The 6,000-nt window shown below is 43.1% G+C and overlaps 1 protein-coding gene across 5 annotated transcripts in view; it reads left to right on the top strand.

Annotated features, from left to right (window-relative positions):
• The first annotated feature begins 1,873 nt into the window (after nt 1-1,873).
• SLC41A3 (solute carrier family 41 member 3) overlaps nt 1,874-6,000 on the top strand; it is a 73,117-nt gene continuing 68,990 nt past the window's right edge. For all 5 annotated transcript variants that reach the window (XM_037038565.1, XM_037038567.1, XM_037038566.1 and 2 more), the window contains exon 1: nt 1,874-1,953. The gene's annotated coding sequence lies outside the window, so the exon portion shown is untranslated. The remainder of the gene's footprint in view (nt 1,954-6,000) is intronic.

Genomic DNA, 6,000 nt, shown 5'->3' with positions numbered 1-6,000 from the left:
CTGGTTATAAGGCTGCTCAAAGAACTCAGCATAAAAAGGCATAAAAAAGATCCAGGCAGAAATGAAGGATATACTAACTGAAATGAAGAACAATTTATAGGGAATCAAGAATGGAGTGGATGAAGTCAAGAATCAGATCAATGATTTGGAACCTAAGGAAGAAAAAGGTATCTAATTACTATAGCAAGAAGAAAAAAGAACCCCCAAACTGAGGATAGTGTAAGAAACCTTTGGGGCCCTGGCTGGTGTAGCTCAGTGGATTGAACTCGGGCCTGAGAACCAGAGGATCACAGCTCGATTCCCAGTCAGGGCACATGCCTGGGTTGCAGGCCGGTTCCCTGCAGGCCAGCAGGGAACGCACAAAAGGCAACCATACATTGATGTTTCTCTCCCTCTCTCCTTCCCCTCTAAAGATAAATAAATAAATTTAAAAAAAAAGAAACCTTTGGGACAACATGAAATGTTGCAACATTTGCATCATAAGGTGCCAGAAGGAGAAGAGCAAGAGCAAGAAATTGGAAATCTATTTGAAAAAGTAGTAAAAAAAAAAACTTCTCTAATTTGGTGAAGGAAATAGACATACAAGTCCAAGAAGCACACAGAATTCTAAACAAGATGGATGTAAACAGGACCACACCAAGACACATCATAATTAAAATGGCACAGGTTAACAATAGAGAATCCTAAAAGCATCAATGATAAAGCAAATAATTACCTACTAAGGAGTCCCATAAGACTGTCAGCTGATTTCTCAAAATAAACTGCAGGCTAAAAGGGATTGGCAAGCAGTATTGAAAGTATTGAAAAGCAGGGACCTATAAGATACATTACTCTGTTCCACAAAGCTATCATTTAGAATTGAAGGGCAGATTAACTGCTTCCCAGGCAAGATAAAGCTAAAGGAGTTCATCATCATTACGCCATTATTATATGAAATGTTAAAGGGAATTATTTAATACAAATAAGTTGAAAACTATGAATGTTAAAATGAAATTAAATACCTAATGATCAATAATTGAATCTAAAAATCAAACTAAGCAAACAAACAGAATAGAAACAATCATAGATATGGTGAACATTGGGATCATGGGCAGTGGGGATGGGAGTCTGGGGGAATAGGGAAAAAGGTAAAGGGATTAAAAAGTACAAATTGGTAGCTAAGGAATAGGCAGAGGGTTGTTAAGAACTTATATGCATGATCCATGGCATGAACAAAGGAAGGGTGATCACCAGACAGGAGTGGGGGGTGCTGGGTGGAGTAGGGCAAAGGGGGAAAAATTGGGACAACTGTAATAGCAAAATCAATAAATATAATAATTAAAATTTAAAAAAGATGAAGACATAATTGAAGTTGGCAGACGGTTGTGAGGCCATTTTATTGTCCCACTTTCGTAGGTCTGAACGTTTCCATAATTAAAAAGTTAACCACAACAGCAAAAAAAAAAACTAATTCTGGAGACTTTATGGCTGCAGGCCAGACACCTATGCCTCGGGAATGGCTGGTCTTCACACACCCTTTACAGGAGAAATTCTCACGTCCCTTTTCTCCCCTCAGGATTTCTCAGCAGGAAACTCGGTTTCCACCTTTGTAAACCAGACTCCGAAGAGACGCTTTTCCAAAGTGCAGGGGATGTGGATAGCTGTGCACACTCAGGGAACATTCTTTCACCGGAAGACTTCAGCCTGGAGCTGCCATGTGACTCTAGCTCTCCCCACCTCCAGCTCACAGAGCTTGAGGCTGGAGGGCCGGGCCAGTTGGGCCTAGTTTTCCGGTTCCCAGCTAGTCTTCTCCCAGCACTGCCGGCGAGGGGCGGGCAGTGGGGCGGCGGGGCGGGACGGTGGGACGGCCCACCCTTTGTCGTTTCCTCCTTTAGCCTTCCCAAGTACCCGGCTCATCCTCCTCCCGTCCCAGCGGTTTCAGCTTTCGGCTTTCCACCTCTAGTGAGGGGTCCGGTAAGCGCACTACTGCGCTCGCCTTGGGCGGGGGCCCAGGAGGGGTACGAGGAGTGTGCAGCCCAAAGGGGAGCCCCGGGCGCTTGAGGGAGGTCAAGGATAGGGGAAGTGTCGGAGCTGCATCGGGAACGGGTTTGTGCAGGAGATGGAGTAAACGTTGGGTGGGAAGAGCTCCCAGGGGACCCTGGGGCAGGGTGGGGGCACACCCGGGGGTCCCAGGCTTGAGGAGCGTGGATAATAATGTAAACCACGGGAGCGGGGATCCAGTGCCCACAACCCAGGGTTGTGGGAGCTCAGAGTAGGGACACGTGGCTGAGAGGTACTCAATAGATAGGTAAACCGGGCAGATAGGAAGGACCTTGGCGCCTGGGAAAGGAGCCAAATTGGGGCCAGAGCCTGGTTAGGTGAGGCGCTGGATGGGGTACCTAGCACGGGAGGGACACCAGGACCCAAGGCGGGAGCGTTGCCTGCGGGGTGTGGGGGCGGGGTCGTGCTGGAGAGGGGTCCAGCAGCGCGGAGGTGGTGGCAGGTCCTGTTCCGAGGTTTGGTCCCCCACGTTGTACACCTCACTCATCTGGTGTCTGGGCCTACTCGTCCTGCTCCCCATGCAAATTCTCCAGCTTCCTCCCCAGCTGGTCGGAAACATCTCTGGTGCGTCCAGCAATGCATTTTTTAGTGGATCCTCTAGGTGATTCTGAGGCTGCAGTAGTTTAAGTACCACTCATCTAAAACATTGGAGCTTTGGGCGGTTTGAACTAAGGATTGGGACCAGCCAAATGTCCTGTGATGCAAATGAATTATTCCTTGTAATCTTCACAAATCTTATGAAGTAGGTGCTATTATCTCCATTTAACAGGTGAGTCAATGGAAGCACAGAAATTTAGCTTCACCAAGGACACACATCTCCGAAAGGGTGAAACAGAGATTCCAATCCTTGGTGCAGGCTGCAAAGCTCTCCCACTGAACCAGGTAATCTGTAAAGCCCAGAGAACTGAGGCCTCACAGCTGCGTGAGCCACCCCCATATCCCAGAGTTTTGAGGAATGGCTCTGCCTCCCACCAGTCCCAGAGCACTGGGGTGCCCAATTATCTGGGAGCCAAGGCTGGCTTGCTGTGCCCCTAGTATCCTCTCGGGTGAGACAATGTCACAGTCCTTGGTCTGATCCCAACAGATTTACTGTGAGGCATCTAGAGCAGTGATCTTGCAAACTTTATCTGACTGGGAGTTCCCCTGCAGATAGGGAGGAGGAGGGTGGGCGCTGGCTGGTTTTCTTTTGCTACTTTCATGTCCACCTGTGTACCTGTCATTGCTGAGTTCTCCCCTCTGCTTTTCCCGAATCTGTAAATCCTGTTGAAAAAGTTTTACCAGCAGCTGAGTGGAGTAAGCCCACCATCTCATTCCTTGCCTGAAACTGAGATCAGTTGTCAAGGATGACAAGAGAAGGCAAAAAAATGACTTATACTGAAAATAAGGATGGAAAGAGATACACATTTTATTAAATTAAAAATAAAAAACACCATCTAGCCCTGGCTGGTGTGGCTAATTTGGTTGGAGCATCTTCTGGTAAACCAAAAGCTCACAGGTTCGACTCCTGGTCAGGGCACATGCCTGTGTTAGGTGTTGGGGCACCTGTGAGAACAGCCTATCGATGTTTCTCTCACATTGGTCTTTCCCTCCCTCTCTCTTTCCTTTCCTTGTCTCTCTAAAATCAATAAGCATATCCTCAGGTGAGAATAAAAAGAGCCCAGCATTTAGACACAGTGTGTGAGAACACGTGTGTGTTCATGTGTAGTTTGGAAGGATATACAATAAACTGAAAATTAGTAATTTTGGAGCAGTAAAATTGTCAGTGATTTAAACTTCTGTACTTATACCTTTTTGTATTGTCTAAATTATTTTTATGACTGTGTTGCTTTTGTAATAAAAAGCAAGTTATTTTTATTTTGGAAAGTTTTGATTATCCTTCAAGAGTAGAATAGATGAATGAATTGTCATATTTACACAGTAATATATTTTATATAACAAAAAATAAAAATAGGTTCAACAATATGGCTGAATCTCACAAATATAATGTCAAGTGAAAGAAACAAGATGTGTAAAGAAAGTATGGAGTGTGATATTTGTGGTCCAAACTGCAGAGTATGCAAAACACTGCTATATTATTTAGGGGTATAGTCATTGTATTAAGGTATAAATCACATATCATAACATTTATCCTTTAAAAATGTATAATTCGCACTGGCTGGTGTGTCTCAGTGGATTGAGTGCCAGACTGCAGAGCAGAGGGTCGCTGGTTCGATTCCCAGTCAGGAGATGTGCCTGGGTCGCAGGCCAGGTTCCCCAGTGTGGGGAGCACAAGAGGCAACCCTACACTGATGTTTCTCTCTCTGTCTTTCTCCCTCCCTGCCCCTCTAAAAACAAATAAATAAAATCTTTTAAAAAGTGTATAATTCAATATAGCAGAAGATACATGTTCACAAGAAGATTTTCACATGAATATTTATAGTATTATTTATAATGGCCAAAAAGTGAAAACAACCCATATGTCCATTGCTTAATAAATGGATGAACAAAATGTGGTCTATGCATAAAATGAAATATTATTTGCACAATAAGAGGAACGAAGTACTGATTCATAGAACAACATGGTTAAACTTGAAAAACATTATGCCAAGTTGTATCTTAATGTGGTTTTGATTTACATTTTCCTAACAACTGATAGTGAGCATTTCATAATGTGTTCATTGGCCATTGTTTATCTTAGGAGATATATATATTCAATTATTTTGCCAATATTTATTTATTTTAATTTTTCCCAAATATATTTTACTGATTATGTTATTACAGTTGTTCCATTTCCCCCTTTCATTCCCCTCCACCTTGCACACCCTCTCCCTCCCACATTCCCCTCCTTTAGTTCATGTCCATGTGGCTTAAGTTCTTTAGCTTTTGCATTTCCCATACTATTCTTGCCCTCCCCTTGTCTATTTTCTACCTGTCATCTATGCTACTTATTCTCTGTACCTTTCCCCCCTTTCCTCCTCCCACTCCCCTGTTGCTAACCCTCCATGTGATCTCCATCTGTGGTTCTGTTCCTGTTCTAGTTGTTTCCTTAGTTTGTTTTTATTTTAGGTGTGGGTGTTACTAATTATGAATTTGCTGTCATTTCAGTATACATGTTTTTTATCTTCTTTTTCTTAGATAAGTCCCTTTCACATTTCGTAAAATAAGGGCTTGGTGATGATGAACTCCTTCAACTTGATCTTATCTGAGAAGCACTTTATCTTCCCTCCCATTCTAAATGATAGCTTTGCTGCATAGAGCAATCTTGGGTGTAGGTCCTTGTCTTTCATGACTTGGAATACTTTCTAGCCTCTTCTTGCCTGTAAGGTCTCTTTTGAGAAATCAGCTGACAGTCTGATGGGAACTCCTTTGTAGGTTACTCTCTTCTTATCTCTTGCTGCTTCTAGGATTCTCTCCTTCATTTTTGTCTTGGCTAATGTAATTATGATGTGCTTGGTGTATTCCTCTTTAGGTCCAACTTCTTTGGGATTCTCTGAGCTTCCTGGACTTCCTGGAAGTCTATTTTCTTTGCAAGAATGGGGAAGTTCACTTTTATTATTTGTTCAAATAAGTTTTCCACTTGTTGCTCTCCCTCTTTCCCTTCTGGTACCCCTATAATTTGGATGTTGGAATGTTTAAAGATGTCCTGGAAGTTTCTAAGCCTCTCCTCATTTTTTGGAATTCTTGTTTCTTCATTCTTTTTTGTTTGGTTGTTTCTTGCTTCCTCTGGTCCATTTCATTGATTTGAGACCCAGTTTCCTTCCCATCACTATTGGTTCCCTGTGCATTTCCCTTCATTTCACTTAGTGTAGCCTTCATTTGTTCATCTAATTTGTGACTAAAATCAACCAGTTGTGTGAGCATCCTCATCAGCAGTGTTTTGAACTGTAGATCTGGTAGGTTGGCTATCTCTTTGTGGCTTAGAAGTATTGGCTCTGGGGCTTTGAACTGTTTTTCTGCTTGAGCCATAATGTTTTGGTCTGT

Source organism: Sturnira hondurensis, unplaced genomic scaffold, assembly GCF_014824575.4.
Source record: "Sturnira hondurensis isolate 20B ecotype Veracruz unplaced genomic scaffold, ASM1482457v3 Scaffold0024498, whole genome shotgun sequence".
In the NCBI taxonomy this organism is placed as follows: domain Eukaryota; kingdom Metazoa; phylum Chordata; class Mammalia; order Chiroptera; family Phyllostomidae; genus Sturnira; species Sturnira hondurensis.
The sequence above is the reverse complement of the archived record's forward strand: the minus strand, read 5'-3'. Positions and strand labels throughout refer to the sequence as shown.